The 21,802-nt window shown below is 42.5% G+C and overlaps 1 long non-coding RNA gene across 1 annotated transcript in view; it reads left to right on the top strand.

Moving 5' to 3' along the window:
* The window catches only part of LOC310640192, a 659,926-nt gene extending 638,469 nt beyond the window's left edge, over window positions 1-21,457 (top strand). Inside the window, exon 3 of the long non-coding RNA XR_014492487.1 lies at window positions 21,379-21,457. This is a non-coding gene — a long non-coding RNA (uncharacterized lncRNA). The remainder of the gene's footprint in view (window positions 1-21,378) is intronic.
* Window positions 21,458-21,802: the final 345 nt, after the last annotated feature.

The raw sequence follows: 21,802 nt of genomic DNA, 5'->3' as shown, positions 1-21,802 counted from the left end.
TGGAAGGGCTGAAAGGACTGAAAGGAAAAAAGGCTCCACGATTAGACTAGACTAGACTAGACTAGACTAGACTAGACTAGACTAGACTAGACTAGACTAGACTAGACTAGACTAGAATAGAATAGAATAGAATAGAATAGAATAGAATAGAATAGAATAGAATAGAATAGAATAGAATAGAATAGAATAGAATCTCTCTTTCTATGTTTCATCTCAACATTTTTTCTAGAGAGGATTTTGTTTGCTGAAAGGGGAGAAGGCAGATGGGGATAATGAGATGTTTTCCATTTTGGTTGACTGGTTGTTTGGTAAGTTGGTTATCTTTTAAAACTCTTGCCTTCCTTTATGGTAACACCAGTGAGATAGCCCCTCCTGACTTGTCTTCATAGAATCATCTAAGGGGTTGTCAACTCCAACACTGTGTAGGCTAAAGGATCACTATACCATCCCTGAAAAATGACTATCCGGTGTCTGTTTCAAAAGCTCCAGTGAAGGGGAAGAAACACTTCCTCCAGCAATCTGTTCCATGGATTGACTGCTTTTCTGAACAAGAAGGTCTTCCTAATATCTAATCTGTATCTTCATGCTTGAAGTTTCACCCCATTAGTTCTAGTTTTATTCCCTGTAGCAAGTGAGAAGATGTTTGAGGCCTCTCCAACAGGGGTCTTCAAACCTGGCCCTTTTATAACTTGTGGACTTCAACTCCCAGAATCCCTCAGCCAGCCTCCATTTTGTTTGTTAGATTAAAGACAGGGGTCCTCAAACTTGGCCCTTTTTGACTTGTGGACTTCAACTCCCAGAATCTCTCATTCAGGCATGTTGGCTGAGGAATTCTGGGAGTTGAAGTCCACTAGTCATAAAAGGGCCAGGTTTGAAGACCCCTGCTCTACAATGTGATAGCCCTTCAGATGTCTGAAGACAGCTAATATGTCCTCTCCCAATCTTCCATTACCCTGTCTTACAGTCCATACAAAACCCTGGGATTCTTTTGCATTCCCCTCTCCCGACACCCAATGTTCCCTCTTCTTGAAGTATCTTCCATAGCTGTGGTGATGCAGTCATTTGAATGCAGTACTGCAGGCTACTTCTGCTGGCTGCCAGCTGCCTGCAGTTCGGCAGTTTGTGTCTCTTTGGCTCAAGGCTGATTCAGCCTTCCATCCTTCTGAGGTCAGTAAAATGAGGACCCAGACTGTTGGGGGCAAGAGGCTGACTCTGTAAACTGCTTAGAGAGTGTTGTAAAGCACTGTGAAGCAATATATAAGTCTAAGTGCTATTGCTGTTGCTATTGCTACTCATCTCCAAGGACAGTGATGGAATTAAGAAATAGCTGCAGCACTCCAGTAACAATAGGCCATCTGTGTCTTAGAAAATGACATGGACCACCAGAAGCATGACAGCTCAATCATGTGCATTAGCAATGGATCCTGCCTGTGAGCAGTGCATGTTAGAGTAGTTAAGCCCAAGATCCTGGCTCCATGGGACAACAACAACCAGCTGAGACAGGACATTAAATGCACTAGGTGAAATGGCCTCAAGCTGGGATTTGGCAGTCTGCCACAAGTATGGAGCATGGTCCAAATGAGATTATGAAAAGCAATGAAGGAAGGAAGGAAGGAAGGAAGGAAGGAAGGAAGGAAGGAAGGAAGGAAGGAAGGAAGGAAGGAAGGATAATATTCTGTGGATATTAGATGATACAAAACACAAACAAACTTAGAAACTTAGAGATCTATCTGCCATTGAATATACAGCATATAAAGTGTGCAAAAAGTACATTTCACTAGGATAGGTTATGGCAGGGGTTCCCAACCGCGTGTGCGAGATGATATTCCAGGGTGTGCGGAAACTTGGGTTTAGAAATTTCAAAATTATACTGCATAGACATAATTCATTACCGTTATTTCGAACTTTTGTAAGGGGTGCGAGAATAGATCAGAAGAGTTCCAGGGGTGCGGGGTATAGAAATGGGTGGGAACCGCTGTGTTGCGGGACACACTGCTCTTGACTTTTTCCAAGGCAGGAGCCATTGCTAATGCACATGCTTAAGATCAGCAAAGCTGGCTTGGTCTCTTATTTCTTAGTGTTAGACCAATAACAGAGGGAGATTCAGAAATTCAGGTATAGGGTCTCCTGAATTCAGGTATAGGGCTGGACTAGAAATTTTAATTTTTAATTTAATTTTAATTTTAATTCCATTTATATCCCGCCCTTCTCCAAAGACTCAGGGCGGCTTACAAGCTTAGCAGTAGCCTTCATTCTATGTATATGCCTGCTTATTAGGGCTTTCACACACCCCACAAGCGGCATTATTACAACGTCAGCTTAATTGCCCCCAACAATCTGGGTCCTCATTTTACCTACCTCGGAAGGATGGAAGGCTGAGTCAACCTTGAGCCTGGTGGGATGCGAACCTGCACTAATTGCAGGCAGCTGGTGTTACTTAAGGAGCCATTAGCCCACTGCTCCACCAAGGCTATTCTATTCTATTCTATTCTATTCTATTCTATTCTATTCTATTCTATTCTGTTCTGTTCTGTTCTGTTCTGTTCTGTTCTGTTCTGTTCTGTTCTGTTCTGTTCTATTCTATTCTATTCTATTCTATTCTATTCTATTCTATTCTATTCTATTCTATTCTATTCTTTTTTTTAAATCCCATTTATATCCCACCCTTCTCCGAAGACTCAGGGCGGCTTACAATTTAAGCACAAACCAATGTGCTTAGCAATAGCCTTCATTCTATGTATATGCTTGCTTATTAGGGCTTTCGCCCCCCCCCCAGCGGCATTATTACAAAGTCAGCTTAATTGCCCCCAACAATCTGGGTCCTCATTTTACCTACCTGGGAAGGATGGAAGGCTGAGTCAACCTTGAGCCTGGTGGGACTCGAACCTGCACTAATTGCAGGCAGCTGGTGTTACTTAAGGAGGCATTAGCCCACTGCTCCACCAAGGCTCCATAGTCCCTTCCAACTCTGTTCTCCTATTAGTCTGAAACTGAGACAGACAAGATCAACAAACAGTGACATTTTTGCTTATCTCAGCCTTTTTTTTCTGGGGTTGCCTCTCAAAATAATAATTTTTTAAAAAGAGAGAGCTCAAAAGAACCTCAAAAAGATTTTTTTTTGAGGATCAGTTTCTTTCTCAGCCACCGGAAAATATACCCAGCCTACTAAATGGTAATTGGAACATTCCCTGACACAGGAAACTGGATCGGAGGCGAGAAAGAAGGCTGAATGATTAAGTGTCCTATTTCAATATGTGATATGCAAGACTGAAAGAGATTTATTTTCTCGGTGGTCCTGTGATCCAATCTTTTCAGGCAGCTCTCTTTCTCTGCATGGGAAGATCAGGAGTTTGACATTCAGACCACAAGATCGATTCTGCCACGCAATAAGAGTGCAAAGCCGCGGGAGGGGGGGGTGTCTACTTGATGCAAATCTACAATCAGCTTCCACTTATTAAAATCATGTCAGTCTCCTGAGAATTTTCACTGGCTGTTTTTCTTTATACAGTAGCTTTGCATCCCTCTGAAGGGCTGATCGGATCGTGCTGACAGAGATCTCCTTGAATGGAGGACTGGCATTTGAAATTATTGGCCGCTTTTAAAAAGAATAACTTTTGAAACCAAAAGAGGGGGGTGCGGAGTCAACCTATTTTCCAAAGCACCAGAAGGCAAGACAAGAAACAATGGATGGAAACCTGAACAAAGAGAGAATCAACCTAGAAGCAAAAGGGAAATTTCCTGACAGTGAGAACAATCTGCCAGTAGACCGGCTTGCCTTCAGAAGCTGTGAATGCTGCATCACAGGAGGCTTTTAAGAAGAGACTGGACAGCTACAGTATCTGTCTGAAATGGTATAGGGCCTCTTGCATGAGCAGGGGATTGGACTAGAAGACCTCCAAGGTCCCTTCCGACTCTGCTATTCCGTTTTAAAGAATTCCTGGAATAGCTACATAGAAATCTTTTCCTTGTATTCCTTTAAATGGGCGAAGCATAGCATGGCACCTGGCTTTCTGAACAATGCAGTTATTTTTTTTCTCTCTCTCCTGCTAATGGAATACCTGCTTATTTTAATCTGTTTGTTTCGGGATCTACCGACATCGATGGGGAGGTATTAATGAGTTGATCCTTGTTGCAGCTTCTTCTCAAAACCGCTTGCGCCAAACAAATTCTTTGAGGGGGGGGGGTCAATCAGAATCAATCAGAATAGAGCTTCAAGGGACTTTGGAGGTCTTCTAGTCCAGCCCCCTGCTCAAGCAGGAGACCCTATATCATTTCAGACAAGTGGTTGACCAGTCTCTTCTTAAAAAGCTCCCACTGTTGGAGCACTCACAACCTCTAGAGGCAAGTCATTCCACTGATTAATTGTTCTAACTGTCAGGAAATTTCTTCTTAGTTCTAAGTTGCTTCTCTCCTTCATTAGTTTCCATCCATTGCTTCTTGTTCTGACTTTAGGGACTTTGGAGAATAGGTGGACCCCCCCCCTTCTTTGTGGCAGCCCCTCAGATATTGGAATGCTGCTATCATATCACCCCTAGTCCTTCTTTTCATTAAGTTAGACATAACCAGTTCCTGCAACCGTTCTTCCTACGTTTTAGCATTCAGTTCCCTAATCATCTTTGTTGGAGAAGGAGAAGGGGGAGAATGAGAGAGAGAATTAGGTGCCGTGCAAATAAACATTACTGGAACAGCAAAAATGACCAAAAGAAAAGCAATCCTAACTCAGGGAATTTTGTCATCCTGGATAAAAAATTACACTGAAAAAGTAAACAGCAAGGAAATTTCTTGCCAATAGGAATCCCTCCTTCCCAAGTGATTTTGGTGGTCTACAGTACAAGGGGGCTGGACTACAAGACCTCTAAGGCCCCTTCCAGGGCAATATTTCTATGATCTTTGATGTACAGAGAACACTACTGGACAGCATCCACTCTTTGCATTAATGTAGCTAGATGATGTCACAGATGCCTTCTCCCTAATTGAGTTATGTTCTTGGTAATAATAATAACAATAACAATGATGATGATGATGATGATGATGATGGAAGGGACCTTGGAGGTCATCTAGTCCAACCCCCTGCTCAGGCAGGAAAACCTATACCAGTGATGGTGAACCTTTTATAGACCGAGTGCCCAAGCTGCAACCCAAAACACACTTATGTATCATCGGGTGCTGGGTGGGCGTGGCCCATTGGATGGGCATGGCTGCAGTGGTAACGGCAGACTGGGTGGGACTAAAAAGTTCAATCAATCAATTCCAACTTTGCTAGATCTTTTTTTTTCCCGCGAGAAGTTGAAATTGATTGATTGATTGAACCATTTTTTTTTGCACACGGCGGCGGAGGCCTAAAGTGAAAAGGTTTTATAAAACCCAGCTGAAGGCCTAGGACTGGGGCGATGGTGACGGTGCACACAGAGAGGGCACTGCATGCCTCCTGTGGCATGCATGCCATAGGTTCGTCACCACGGCCCTATACCATTTCAGACAAATGGCTGTACAGACTCTTCTTAAAAACGTCCAGTGTTGGAGCATTCACCGCTTCTGGAGGTTGATAAAGATTGCCTGGGAGCACCTTTGGTTATAGAACGGATTTTATCAAGTTAGATTCTTTACCAGCAAGGCTCCTGCTTAGACCAAGCAATTTCCAATTCCACGAATATTATAGAGCGACTATATCAGATGAACAGGTGACAATTAGCTTTATGTTACTATCACTGTTTTACCTAAGCTGCTGGCTAGTAGGTGGAATCACATTTTAAGGCATTTCTATCCCACTTACTCTTCAATTTTCTATTGATGAAGGCCAAACCACAGAGGGTAGTAATGGTGGTTGGATTCAGACAGTTTGCACCAGCTGGGCAGAATCGGTAGCTAATTTTTTGTTGCCCAGGCCCAGAATGGACTTCCAGAAGTGGCATCCACACAGAGAACCGGTTGTTCACCTATTTGAATCCCATCACTGGCTGGTATCCTTCTCGGTGATCACTGCCTGTCATGTGTACAATGGCTTTAATCACGTATTATCTTCCTTTCTAAAAGCAGAGGTGGAAGAATAAATGCATGTTGATCTCTGTAATAGAGCAGACACAGAAGTAGCACCTTGTAATTGCTAGATATCTATAACTTGTCAAGGAAATCTGTCCTCAAGAGCTATTCTTGCCTTCTCTCTCTGTGTGTGTGTGTGTGTGTGCATTTGTGTATGTGTATTTCTGAATAAGAGGGGAAATCAAGGCTATTCATCAGAAGCTCCTAGTTAGCTGAACAAAACAAGTTGGAAAAAAGTGCAGAGAAGAGCAACTAAGATGATTTAAAGGCCTGGAGACTAAAACATATGCAGAACAGTGGCAGGATTTGGGAATGGCCAATCTAGAGAAAAGGAGGTCAAGCGGGGGGGACATGATAACAGTGTTCCAGTATTTGAGAGGCTGCCACAAAGAAAAGGGGGTCAAATTATTTTCCAAAGCACCATAGGGCAGAACAAGAAACAATGGTTGGAAACTAATCAAGGAGAGAAATAACCTGGAATTAAGGAGAACTTTCCTAACAGTGATGACGATTAACTAATGGAATACTGTAGCTTGCCTTCAGACATTGTGGGTGCTTCATCACTAGAGGTTTTAAAGAAGAGATTGGACAACCGCTTGTCTGAAATGATATAGGGTCTCCTGCTTGAGCAGGGGGCTGGACTAGAAGACCTCCAAGGTCACTTACAGTTCTATTCTGATTGATTTTGATTGACTCCCCGTTGTGTAGTGGGTTTCTTGCAAGCAGGAGGCGACACGAGAGGGTTCAAACAGGAACATTGCTTTATTGTAGAACAGGAACAGAACTGAGAACAGAGTCTTCTACGCAGCTACTTATACGGTTGGCCACTAGGCAGCGGCCAATAGGTTTGAAGGAACCTATTCCCGCCCCTGAGCCAACCAATGATCTTCCTGGAGACTGCATGTCTGGGCAGTCGGTGACCATTACACAGAGAGCCTAGTTAAGCAATCTCAAGCAGCATTCAAAGACAGGTGAAAACAGTTCAAGTAAAAAGGCCCAATACATTACAACCCACCCCCCCCTTGAAGAATTTGTTCGGCACAAGCGATTATGAGAAGAAGCTGCAACAAGGATCAACTCATTAATATCTCCCCATCTATGTCGGTAGTTCCTGAAACAAAGAAATTAAAATAAGCAGGTTATGTCTCTGTCTGTCAGCCTGCCTGCCTGCCTGAACTTCTTTTGGAACCTGAAATGTCTTTTTTTTGTGAATGTGTATACATGTGTCTGTGTGTGTGCGAAAAAGCAAGCAGGAATTTTACTTGAACAAGGATAGATGAAGCAGGTATTGCAATTATTTTTTATTTATTTATTTTTTATTTTAATTTCATTTATATCCTGCCCTTCTCCGAAGACTCAGGGCAGCTTACAAGCTTAGCAGTAGCCTTCATTCTATGTATATGCCTGCTTATTAGGGCTTTCACACACACCCCAAGCGGCATTATTACAAAGTCAGCTTAATTGCCCCCAACAATCTGGGTCCTCATTTTACCTACCTCGGAAGGATGGAAGGCTGAGTCAACCTTGAGCCTGGTGGGATGCAAACCTGCACTAATTGCAGGCAGCTGGTGTTACTTAAGGAGGCCCAATTATAAGGGAGAAGAGTGTATATACAGGGAATACAGTTCCCTAGGAGGAGAATCCATGGGCAAAGAATCATGCCTGAGAAGAAAGAAAAAAGAAAATGAGAGAGGTCAGCAAACAATGATCAGATGGAGAAACAGTCACCTGCCAAAGCCTTAACTCTCTACTTTTACCCCACTGCCCTATTTGATACATGAGGTGCTGAAGAGTCAATGCTATTGACTGCAGACTGCCCATAATTTTTCACTTTCTTCATTGAATCTCCAAAAGTCTAATCTCTCCAAACATCATTGGGCAAAGGAGACGATTTGAAGAAAAAAAAAGTCAGGCATGACGTTATAACTAATTGCTATGGCAAACATGCTTTGATTCTTCTCATTTAATATTAACTTGCAAATTATCCTCTCCAGCAAAACGGTACCATTCGCCTGATGAACCAAATAATGCTGAAAGAAAGAGCAGACAGGAAGAATGTCCCTCTGACTTCTCTTTCGTAAAGTCACAGGACCGCTGGGGGAAAATCTCGATTCTTGCAATACCCATTCTGTACTCGTGGAGTGAGGCCATATCATAAAGAAGGCAGGATCTCCTCCCTTCCGATAGCACAAGTTCTCCCACAAAGGCACGCATTGAATGGTGAAATCTCCATTTTGCTCTTTACAGGGAAGTCAGACAGGAAACATGATCCGATCGGCCAATTTTATTGTAAGGTTGTGTTAAATAGAATCTGGCAAGTTTGAAAGTAGAAAGTCGAATTCTTCTCCCATCTCTAAGAAATTGGGGAGACTCTCTTCCAATGCCACTATATAATGCTCTGGTAAGGCCACACTTGGAATATTGCATCCGGTTCTGGTCACCGCAATATGAAAAAAAGATGTTGAGACTGTGGAAGAACAGTTGCAGGAAGCGATATGCCTTATTTAATGAAAAAGAAGGGTGACATGATAGCAGTGTTCCAATATCTCAGGGGCTGCCCCAATGAAGAGGGAGTCAAGCACCAAAGCACCTGAAAGCAGGACAAGAAGCAACGGATGGAAACTAGTCAAGGAGAGAAGCAACCTAGAACTAAGGAGAAACTTCCTGACAGTTAGAACAATTAACCAGTAGAATGACTTGCCTTCAGAAATTGCAGATGTTCCAACACTGGAGATTTTAAAGAAGGGATTGGACAAGTATTTTTCTGCAATGGTATAGGGTCTCTGCTTGAGTCGGGAGTTGGGCTAGAAGACCTCTAAGGTCCCTTCCAACTCTGTTATTTTGAACTTCTTGCCCCACACATTATCCATCTGGAGGCTAGATTGTCTTTTATCTGACTGCTCTTTAAACAGCATCTCTGGGATTATCTCCCAAGGTCATTTCCCCACAGCATTACAACCCGATTAGTTTATACCTACACAGCTTTGCATGCTATCATATTGGTTTGTATGGGTTATTTTATTTTATTCTAATCTATCCCGTTTTAATAAAGGGCAAGTGGAGGGGAGGGACACCAAAAGATTATAACCGAATCACAAGTGACACTTTTGCTATAATTTATGGATTGTGTGTCATCAGCACAATGGGTTATTAAAGCTCAAAGGCATTATGGCTTGTCACGTTGTATCACACCGAGGAAGCTTTTAATATGTGGCTTATGTATGCATTAAATGGTACTCTCTCCTGCCTATTATGTCAACGGGATTTTGCATAGTGAAATAATCCTCCGGTGTATTGTGTCATGCATGAACAATGGCAGCCTGTGAAAACTCCTACTTTCAAAACAGGCCATTTTTGAATTATGAATTTGGAGCATCCCTTTTTTTCTGAGCAGTCGCACATTGACAAAGAGGATGATGCCACCCGCATTGTAGCCCATCTTCCACTTGTCATAAGGCATAGTGTGGTTTTCATTTCTCTTTGAGCCCACATATCTAGTTGGCTTGCATTCCTTGGTCAAGCCTTGGTGGAGCAGTGGGCTAATGCCTCCTTAAGTAACACCAGCTGCCTGCAATTAGTGCAGGTTTGCATCCCACCAGGCTCAAGGTTGACTCAGCCTTCCATCCTTCGGAGGTAGGTAAAATGAGGACCCAGATTGTTGGGGGCAATTAAGCTGACTTTGTAATAATGCCGCTTGGGGGGGGGGGTGAAAGCCCTAATAAGCAGGCATATACATAGAATGAAGGCTATTGCTAAGCACATTGGTTTGTGCTTAAATTGTAAGCCGCCCTGAGTCTTCAGAGAAGGGTGGGATATAAATGGGATTAAAATAAAAAAAAAATAAAAACCAGAAGGCAAGGTCCTTTCCAATAGCTGTGCAGAAGATGGAACTTCAACAGGTCAATCCTGAATTGGGTTACATATGAAAACTGGCAAACCTTTATGGCAGGAAGGAATATACAGCAGAGCCACAGTAACAGAGAGGGTGAGATGTGATTATAGGAGAAGAAATAGCATCTTCTGTCTCATACACACAAGCATGGCCACGCGTGGCCACCACAATTGCCTAATCGCCAGGCATCTAAAATTTCGTTAGCAATTCATAATTTTGCAATTTTTCCCATGCTCTGTAGTTTGCTGTCGCAGTGTCCTTGCAATATATTTTTAAAAAGAAAAAGAAAAAAAGAAAAGCCACTTCGCGAAGTGAAACTGTTTTTACAGTATGAAAATATAGTACAGTTCCAAGAGAGAAACTGCTCCCGGAAAAGAATATAGAGCGAGCCAGACCTTTTGCCCCGTTAATGTGCATGTGAAGTATCAAATTAGGAAGTGCTAGCAGTTTATCATAGCTCAGCAACCACTGAATGAGGAACAGGTTTCCCTTTCACTGAGCACTAAGGACGTGACCTGAGGCTGATAAACAATCGTTGCTGGAGCCGTATCTGATTTAGTACCAGCATAGCCCCATCAGCGAAAGCAATCTTCTCCGATCGTTGCTTCAATGAATAATGTTCTAGAGCAGACATGTCAAACTCAAGGTGTGCTGTCCAGATACAGCAAGGGACCGGCCACCGCTGCCCTGGCCCCAGCCCGCCTCAGCCTGGCTGGGTGCCCCCCACCGGGTACGTGCTGTTGTGATTCCTCACCAGCCAGTGGATCCGGCAGCTGAGTCTGAAGACTCAGATGAGAAGGAGGCTTTGGAGTCTGAGAAAGGCTCTGAAGAGCACCAAGACTTACAGTCAGATGAGGGGCCCGGCCCCTCTACTCACGCTTGGGCAGAGACACAGCAGTTTGGGGAGCCTGAGTTGGGCCACGATGAGGAACAGCTGGGGCCAATCCCGGATGCACGGATGCACAGAGAGGAGAGGCGAGCAAGGCAGAGGAAGGCAGCGGGGCGGCTCCAGAGGCAAAAGAAAAGTCATTAAGAAGCCACACCCTGGCTGGACTATAAAAGGTGGAGGTGTGGGAGGTGCTGGTTGCTGAAGGCATATGTTCACGCTGTGGCTTTGTGTTTTGTTGATTGAGTTGTTTGCCTCCGAAGTCTTGGACATGGAGCCAGGTGGGTTAAAATAAAAAGGGGGTTGTTTTTTCTTGTGGGTCCTGCCTGACTCCACAAAGAGGGGTTTTTCCTCATGAGTAAAGCAGTTGAGCAAGTACTTGCATAGGCTGGGACAGAACACATGCATAAGGGACAGTGAGCACATGGGGGGTGGCAGCAGCAGCAGCCTGCGCAGCGTAGGTGGGTCTAAGCACCAGGGCCACCACCCAACCTTCCAAGTGGCAGGTGGAGGCAGAGGTGGGGAAAAGGCATGCGATCCAGTCCACACCACTGTCTGGCGACCCCTACATGGCCCGAGAGGGATGGTGAGTCTCCTCCAGTGGACTAGGCCATGACACCCACCTTGGTCCTGCTCTCTTTGCTGTTGGCCCCTGGATCCCCCCTCCAGCCCCACCTGGCACCCCACAGGTGCCCCCCAATACAAGCAATGTTGAGCCAGCCACACCCACCCAGCCATGCCCACCCAGCCCCCCAAGGGCACCCACAAGGCAGATACGGCCTTCTATGAAATCGAGTTTGACACCCCTGTTCTAGATAGTGTGGCCCACTGGGAAGATCCATAGCAAAGGGGTTGCAGAACATTCATTCATTCATTCATTCATTCACTGCCCATCTTACCATAAGGTAACTCTGGACAGCTTACAGTCAGGAGAGAGAGAGAGAGAGAGAGAGAGAGAGAGAGAGAGAGAGAGAGAGAGAGAGAGAATGAGAGAGAGAGAGATTTAAAAAACCAAGGGCACGTGGGGAGGGCAGGGGCCAAATGGGAGAGATGCAGTGGTGGGATTCAGCCAGTTTGTACCAGTTTGGCAGAACCGGTAACTAATTTTTTTTGTTGCCCAGGCCCAGAATGGACTTCCAGAAGTGGCATCCACCCAGAGAACTGGTTGTTCCTGTATTTGAATCCCACCACTGGAGAGATGGGATCTGTTGTTACTTGGTCAACCATCTCCATTGTGCTGTCCCACAATTGAGGCCCCAGGCCGACTGGCAGAGCCAGGTCTTTAGGTCCTTATCAAAAGGATAGGAGGATTGGTGCCAACTTCACATTGGGGTGGGGCAAGATGTTCCAGAGGGCAGGAGCAACAGCAGAAAAAGACCTCCTCCTGGATCCCACCAGCTAGAATAATCAGGCTGATACGACCTACTGCATGCATCCTGTTCTGGCAATAGTAGGGCAGCCAATCCCAGTGGGGTCAGATGGTCCCTCAGGTAACCTGGACCCATGCCATGAAGGGCCTTAAAGATGATCACCAAGACCTTCAATTGCACCCAGAAGCAGACCAGTAACTAATGCAGCTTGTGGAGCAGTGGTGTTACGAGGGTCAAAACTGCCCATGCCGACTTGTAACTCCTAAGGGCCAGATTTTGTGTCCAGTGAAGATATTTCAGAAAGCCTCCAAGTGAAGATCTACATCTATGATGCGGACAATTTATTTATTTATTTTTTATTTTATTGCATTTATATACCGCCCTTTCCCTGAGGACTCAGGGCGGTTTACAGGGAGTTAAAAATCAACCATACAAAAGTTAAAAACCAATTTAAAAAATGAGCTGCCGATGAGGACAGAAAATTCCGATTTGCATAGTTTTGCCTATTAAGTAACTCGGAGAAAGTGAGAAGTTCTTATCCTTCATTTGACTACATAGCGCCATTCACAAAGTGCAGAAATGTTCCAATCTGCTCATGTTTCAAACCAGGTGTGATTCTTAGCTGTCCTACAGTGTTTGGGAATCCGTGCATACACGAATAATGAAATTTATACCCACGTGGAGAGGCAATGGGAACATTACTGCTTCATTAAGCTATTACTCCCACCTTCCGAGCTTTCATTTAAAGCAAACAATTATTTCTAGAAGTGAAATTATCAAGCTGAGTACGTAGTCATTCTTCTGCCTACTTGTAAGAATAACCTGTTCCTGTTTTCATGCTTTAGCAGTGATTTACCAGTCCAAGCTAACACTGACATACACACCTCATAGAAAAAGTTGGTTGGTTTGATTTTAGCATTTTTCTTGACCAAAAGGGATTACTGCATTCTAAAATAAGTGGGGGGAAAAATCAGCTCGTGATTTACCTATCCAAACTGACCTTGACATACACACCTTCTAGAAAAAGTTGTTGGGTTTGATTTCAGCATTTTCCTTGACCAAAGGGGATTACTGCATCCTAAAATAAGTGGGGGAAAATTCAACTCCACTCGATACTAACATCTATTTGATATCTTTAAGAAATCCCCCAGAGTCAGAGGACCAAACCTTTGAATCTGTTTTGCATGTTTGGAACATAGCATTCCCAGATCTGAGCTCTGGTGGTGCAGTGGTTAGAAGGCAGTATTGCAGGCTAACTCTGCCCACATCCTGGTGTTCGATCATAACCAGCTTAAAGTTGACTCAGCCTTCCACCCTTCTAGGTCAGTAAAATGAGGACCTAAATTGTTGGGGCCAATGTGCTGACACTGTAAACCGCTTAGAGAGTGGTGTAAAATACTATGGACAGTATACTGTATGTCTAAGGGCTATTGCTATTGCTATCTACAAAAATAGACATTGGTGTTATTTTTGTCTTGCGGAACAAGAATAACACCAATGAAGGAGAATATTCGTAGCTCAGGGTTGAAATGAGGGGTCCTTGGTCATTTTCTCTCTCTGAGCCATCATCAAGTACAGGGGTGTCAAACTGCTGACCCACGGGCTGGATGTGTCACCAGGAAATCGTGCCCACCCCATTGCTGGCAATTGAGAAAAAGTTCCGATACATCACGTGACGTCACATGACATCACCAGTTTGACATGTCTGATCTAGTGTTTCTTTAGATCAGCATGCCTGGCTGAGGAATTCTGGGAGTTGAAGTCCACAAGTCATAAAAAGGGCCAAGTTTGAAGACCCCTGCTTTAGATTGAATTCTTGATGCAACAGCATGTGCCTTGAACATTTAAATCACCAGTTTTATTTTTCTAGTCTTTAGAACAATTATATCAGAAGATTTTGGTGCACTGTTATAAAAGGAACATTCATGGGAATGTTAGCAGCCAAAGGTTTGGCAGGAAAATTACAATTTAACCAACAAGCGAGGATAATTGTCTTTCGGCTTCCTGGATTTAAAAAAGTACTACTTTCCAAACTACCAGTTTGGAAAGAAAATCAGCTATTGGATCAATCAAAGGTTTAAATTGTTACAAGTTAAGCTTGAAGGGTCCAAAATTGGGTTTATACCTGGAGACATTTACATGAATTGGAGTTTATAAAAAAAAAAAAAGTATTCATGCATTATAGGGGGAAAAAATAAATAGCTTTACATCTGTTTATTAATAGGCTTATCTAGGGGAATGTTGACTTCATTTCCTTGTTCAGTGCTAATAAAAGAGTGATATGGATGATATACTTGGGGAAATCTGTTTTTGAGAATTTATTTCTTTTTTGAAGGTGTACTCCTACCCACCGAACAAGCTGGAAAAGATGGTAGAGATGCTGGCTACTGTTATCAGGTTAGTTTTATTTTTTATTTTTATTTTTATTACATTTATATCCCGCCCTTCTCCGAAGACTCAGGGCGGCTTACAAGCTTAGCAGTAGCCTTCATTCTATGTATATGCCTGCTTGTAGGGCTTTCACACACACACCAAGCAGCATTATTACAAAGTCAGCTTATTGCCCCCAACAATCTGGGTCCTCAGATTGTTATTGTGTGGACAGTAGTGGTATTCTGGGGGGGGGGGACTTCATCTGATTTACAGTTTAGGTTCCATCTAAGGATGTGCAGTCTCAGCTCAGGCTTCAAACGTTTTGGTTGAAAAATGGTATTTGAATTCAAAATGTGAAAACAATTAAAATCATAGTTGTACTCTGAAAAGAAGCTGTTCAGAATATGGCTTCAAATGGACAAGTGGAGTCATCAGTTAAATCTGGGGGAAAAATGCTTTTCCACATCTGCAAAAGCAATGAAATTATCCATTTGGCTTCACTTGGACAAACTGATTAAATCACCATTGAACTGAATCTTCAAGTCAATTTCTGCAAACCCCTAATTCCTACTTTCGCTCTCTAGCTTGCCATGTTTAAAAAGCCATTCCTGGTGGGTAACCATGATGGTCTTAACTTCTATTTTCCATCAGTCTTCCTCATCGTGTCTGTTGAACTGCAATTTCAGGATAAATACAGATCTTTGAGAAACCTAGAGGAACTTTATCCATCCAAACTGGGTGGGTATAAAATAACATTGCAGACCCCCTCCCCTTAGCAGGAAATCCAGTGAGGGAGACTTAAAAGAGCCTTGGTGGAGCAGTGGGCTAATGCCTCCTTAAGTAACACCAGCTGCCTGCAATTAGTGCAGGTTCGAGTCCCACCAGGCTCAAGATTGACTCAGCCTTCCATCCTTCCGAGGTAGGTAAAATGAGGACCCAGATTGTTGGGGGCAATTAAGCTGACTTTATAATAATGCCGCTTGGGGTGTGTGTGAAAGCCCTAATAAGCAGGCATATACATAGAATGAAGGCTACTGCTAAGCTTGTAAGCCGCCCTGAGTCTTCGGAGAAGGGCGGGATATAAATGGAATTAAAATAAAAAAAATAATAACAGTGAGTGACTCCCTCTCTAGGCAGCAATCCCAATCTTATGACTTGAATTGAATTGAATTGATTAAATTTTATTAAATTTTTCTGGAGGGCTGTTAACACTTGGCTGTTTGACTAATGTGGAGCTATTATCTTGAATTTTATATCATCATCTGTATCATCTTGTATTAGTGCAACTTTTTTTTAATAATAGGCATCATCCTTGTCAGCCATTCAGTTGTGTCCGATCCTCGGTCACTCTGTGAATCAACGCTCTCCATGCCTTCTGTTTCACGAGGCCTCGTTCTGATCCACCATGGTAAATCCCTGGGCTGGAAGAAAAATCTGGTCTTGTTCCAAGCTGGGATGATGCTGTAGGAATGAACGGAAGGCAGGCTGCATTTTGGAAAGGAGATCTCTGTTTATTTGATAAACCAGAAACTAAAGTGATATCCGCATGTTTCTGAGGTGGCTGAAAAAATGGAGTTGAGAGGAGGTGGGTTTTTATACCTTCTTTGGGGCTTTATGTTTGAGATGCCTCTTCCTGTGCAAGAACATGTCCTTTAATATTCTAATGACTGTTGCCAGATTCCTATGGGGTCATGTAGAGGTCACAGCTGACCTCTACATGATCCCACAGGCAAAGGGGGAAATGCAAATCTTAGGTGTTTCTCTGAGCTAATCTTGTCAACATTTGACTTGCCTAATTGTGTTGCTTATTTGGAGTCACTGTTTGCTCTTTGCTTATGAATAGAGTGGCCCAATCTTTCTGAATGAATACAAAAATCTCCTAAGAACTGGCTTCTTCATGTTTTTGCTTGAGGCTTTTTTTTTCTATATCAGAAGACTGGAGCTACTTTCTGCCTTTGTTAAGATTTTTTTCTCCATTTCTCCTTTAGGGGAAATATTCTATCCTGCATCTTTTAATATTCCTCAAAATATTTTTTTAATTCCATTTATATCCCGCCCTTCTCCGAAGACTCAGGGCAGCTTACAAGCTTAGCAGTAGCCTTCATTCTATGTATATGCCTGCTTATTAGGGCTTTCACACACACCCCAAGCGGCATTATTACAAAGTCAGCTTAATTGCCCCCAACAATCTGGGTCCTTAATTGCCCCCAACAATCTGGGTCCTTTCATTCTCTAGGAGAGGGGGCTGACTTCTCAAACTGGTGTCATCCTTTATAGTGTCCAACCAATGAGTATTAAGGCAACCCCATCTCCTTTTTATGCCAATCAATCCTAGCATGATTGAGTTTTCAAGTGAAACCAGCTCTCATAACATAGCCAAAGTATGATGGCCTTTGTTTGGCAATATTGGCATTGAATGATACTTTGGGTGAGTTTTGGTTTAGGACTTCTTTGTGATTTTTGCAGTCTATGAGATGCATAATAGCCATCTCCAGCACCAGAGTTCAAAGGTGTCCCCACTTCTCCTATCTGCCTTTTTCAAAGTCCAACTTTTGCAGCCATATTCGGCAACTGGAAAAAATATTGTCTTGATCAATTCATGTTGGGCATTGCAGTTCTTCCATGCCTACATGCCTTCTGATCTCAGGGCTACATGTACAGCTCAATAAATCCACTTGGATTAATACAACAGTTATGACAGATAAACATGAGTATTGAACATGATCATGGAAAATCCCGGTTAACAAAAATGGGCCTAATTCCTTTACCCATGTTTAGTTTCAGTCAATAAATATTGTTAATAGCCAAGTATTTGGTAGCCAGACAGTAGTACCAAATAGTAGTAGATAGTATCAAGATCACATGAAGTGTATTCAAGAAAATGTGAAGTGTTAATACCACTTTACAAGGCCTTGGTAAGGCCACACTTGGAATACTACATCCAGTTTTGGTCACCATGATATAAAAAAGATTTTGAGACTCTAGAAAGAGAGCAAAGAAGAAGAACAAAGATGGTTAGGGGACTGGAGGCTAAAACATGAAGAATGGGGGTGACATGATAGCAGTGTTCCAATATCTCAGGGGCTGCCCCAAAGAGGAGGGAATCAAGCTATCCCCCAAAGCACCTGAAGGCAAGACAAGAAGCAACGGATGGAAACTAATCAAGGAGAGAAGCAACCTAGAAGAACTTTTTCCACCCTATGTTCCCACGACTTTTCGGATACAGGCAAGTCGTATTCTTTACATAATGCCCAGTGGATTAGTTTAGCAACTCGGTCATGTTTAGCTTTGTAATCAGTTTGCGCGATTTTGCTGCACTCACATATTAAATGTCAAACAGTTTCAACTTTGTTGTTGCAAAGTCGGCAATTTGGATTGTCAGTAGATTTTTGTATCTTCGCTTTCATGGCATTAGTTTGAAGTGCTTCTTCTTGAGCAGCCAGTATTAAGTCTTCCATTTCTTTCTTCATGGTTCCCATCTTAAGCCATGCCCATGTCAAGTTGTTATCACATTTTCCTTCAATGTTTTTCAAATGTTGTCCATGCAAAGCTTTGGTTTTCCATCTATTTAATCTGTCATCCAGCCATTTTTCCTTATATTCTGCCTTTTTTTAAAAATCCCATTTATATCCCGCCCTTCTCCGAAGACTCAGGGTGGCTTACAAGCTTAGCAGTAGCCTTCATCCTATGTATATGCCTGCTTATTAGGGCTTTCACACACACCCCCAAGCGGCATTTTTCTGTACTTTGATTCACATAGTCATTCAAACTTCGTTTTTCATCTTCTACAGTTTGATGGATTTGCAGTAGCCCTCTGTCCCCTATTCTTCTTGGCAGGTCAACTTGTCGATGTCACTTCGTGGTTGTAGAATGTGGTGCATGTTCAAACGTTTACGTGTTTTCCGGTCTAGGTGTTCCAATTCAGTCAAAGTCCAGTTGATAATTCCAGCTGGGTAGTGTATCACTGGGACTGCCCATGTATTAATGGCTTTAACTATATTTCCAGCATTCAGCTTTGATTTTAGTATTTTGCGGACTCTCCTGATGTATTCCTTTTGCGTTGACTCTTTGACTTTTCCATTCAAGATGTTATCTGCTTCCAATATTGTTTTTGTTGTTGTTGTATTGGAAAGTAATGGCAGACAAATAGAAGTACAAAGTTGCATTGCAAAGTGTCTAGTTGGTCTATTATTCCATTTCACACATTTAGAAAGATTACAGATATTACAAGAAAAAAAATCATTTCACAGCCACGTGTTTTCCTTTGGACCTGACACCATTTGAGTGTTCCAGGTATGAAACATGAAAATGAGTTGCTTTAGTTCATGTTGCTGACTCTGCGGAGATCAATGAGGCTTCAATGAGATTTCTTCAATAAAGTAGCTTGAGAATTGCAGCTTGAAATATGATGGGTTATGTTCAGCCTATCAGTATTCAGAAAATACACAGATAATTGCAGCCGGTGTGGATTTAAATTTATTAAATCACTTTGGTGGTTCGTGTCCTCTATTAAAGTTGATGACAGCAACTTCTGCTGTACTTAAGGGGTGGCTACAATCTTCTGATATATTTCAGAGTAAATTATTTTAGACCTTAGCCATATGTTCCCGCTTAGAAGCCTGATCACAGTTTTTACCCTGTGAATAAATGTTGTTTCAAATTTCAAAGCTGCTTGAACAGAATGAGTTCACTCTCAAAACTTTATCCATTAACTCCACTTAAATCTTAGTCACTTTGAATTTTGAATATCTAATATAAATAGATTGTAGACCGGATCAGGGATGATTTGCACATGTCTGAAATTATATGCAAACTAGAGTGTGATTATCTCTTGATACTGCAGACTACCAATGAAAAATATCTGTAGCTTTGTATATAGCTGGTAAAATTCACCTAAAAATCTGTAGCTTGATGAAAGAATACATAAAATTAGAGAGACCCTATACAACCCTGCAGATCAAAAGGATTGTAATGGGATAATTTATAATTATTTTTTTTCTCTAAAAACTTTTAAATGGCAAATTCGCTTTTAAGAAATGCACCAAAACGAACAGAGCATTGAAAAACACAGACTATGAGCAAAATCAAACTTCACAAATCTATTTATCCCTATTGTCAATTACCTATTACTGATATCTACTTCCTAGTTCAACATTTAAGCCTCCAAAGCTAAATAACATCTAGTCCCTCTAATTGATCCAAAAGCATAAGAATAATTTTATTCAATCAGGTCAAGAACACAATTACCAAAAGTAGAGAGAGCAGCGTTCTGTGCGCCTTTGGTGTCTAGTCATGCTGGCCACATGACCACGGAGATGTCCTCGGACAAGCGCTGGCTCTTCGGCTTTGAAACAAAGATGAGCACTGGCCCCTAGAGTCGGAAACGACTAGAACGCATGTGCGGAGGAACCTTTACCTTTACCTTTAGACAGTGCTTTTTTTGTAAAAGAAAAAGGTGCCAGAACTCACACATGTCATACAATCCGCCTTGCCTACCCTACAAGGTTCCATCCAAGAAAGGTGCCGGAACTCCGTTCTGAGTGTTCTATGAGAAAAAAAGCCCTGCCTTTAGAGAGAGTGATCCTCCAGATTATGACATTATGAAAATAAGGTAAATTATCATTCCTCATCAACACCTAGGACTCAGAAAAACATACTGTGATCGTCTACAGAAGGGTTCTTCAAACTTGGCCCTTTGATGACTTGTGGACTTCAACTCCCAGAATTCCTCAGCCAGCATGCCTGGATGAGGAATTCTGGGAGTTGAAGTCCACAAGTGGTCAAAGGGCCAAGTTTGAAGAACCCTGGTCTACAGTTTCAGGGACCAAATAGATGTCTGTTTTATTCACTGGGGAATTTTGATACAGTCCTAAAACCAAATCAAATGTCTACATCTTATGAAAAGGAACTTAAAAACCTTAGAATGGTCTGGCATGCTTAAAATACTTAAATTCTGGGTTGTTCCAGGGTTGTAAACCAGGTTGATTAACCAGATTGTTTCTATTCTCTAGAGAACTGGGGCAGCAGTATCAAGAGACTAGTGGTACAGAGATATGGTAGAAGGAACTTTTCAAAGAAAAATAAGAAAGTCCAGTTGCCTCCTGAAAGAAACACCTTAGGGCCATGGTGGTGAACCTATAACACAATTGCCACAGGTGGCACACAGAGCCCTCTCTGTGGGCATGCCTGCCATCGCCCCAGTCCTAGGCCTTCAGCTGGGTTTTATAAAACCTTTTTGCTGCTGTGTGCAAAAAAAAGTTTCAATCAATCAATCAATCAATTTCAACGTCTCGCTGGGAAAAAAAAAAAGATCTCGCAAAGTTAGAATTGATTGATTGAACTTTTTAGTCCCACCCAGTCTGCTGTTTATACCACAGCCATGCCTACCCAATCAGCAGCGTCCACCCATTTGGCCACACTCACCCAATGGTCCATGCCCACCCGGCACCTGACAATACATAAGTGGGCAGTGTGGGCACTCGGTCTCTAAAAGGTTCGCCATCACTGCCTTAGGGCAACCATGCCTGGGTGACTGAGAATCTCCACGGACATTTAACTATGCACATTGGGATGAACACCCTTCCAATGATGCAAGAGAATGAAGGGATTTCCAGAAAACATTACAGGCTACAGGAACCATTTGCACTTCAGTTTGAGATTCAGACAACACAGACTCATCCCCATCAGTCTGTGCCCATCTTCTTTTTTTTATTGAAAGGTTTTACAGTACATTTTTAATACAAAACCCCTCCCCTCCCCCTCCCTTCTCCCCACACCTCCCCAACTCTCCCCTCCCCTCCCCCCCTGACTTCCCAGAGCTAAATACAGGGTATAAAAATACAAACAAACATAATCTAAAATATGCAAACAACAATAAAATATTAAATTCTATCGCACTTTAACTCTTAATAAAATAACTACAAGCTAGTTATACCTCATATAAATCCACTACTTATTCAAATGCTAAGTGAAACTTTTTAGTCCCATATTTATTCTGGATATAATCAATCCATCTTCTCCACTCCACAATATATCTCTGTTGCGATTGGTCTTTCAAATACGCTGAGATCTTTGCCATTTCTGCCAAATTGGAAACTTTTAAAGTCCATTCTTCTATAGTCGGCAGTTCTTCCTTCTTCCAATATTGCGCTACTAAAAGTCTCGCTGCCGTAATTAAATTCAACATCAACTTAGTGTCCACAACGGTAGTATCTGTGATAATACCCAATAAAAACAGTTGCG

The sequence above is a fragment of the Vipera ursinii genome (assembly GCF_947247035.1).
Source record: "Vipera ursinii genome assembly, chromosome: 4".
Lineage (NCBI taxonomy): Eukaryota > Metazoa > Chordata > Lepidosauria > Squamata > Viperidae > Vipera > Vipera ursinii.
Note: the sequence above shows the minus strand (reverse complement) of the source record. Positions and strands in the feature narration are given on the sequence as shown.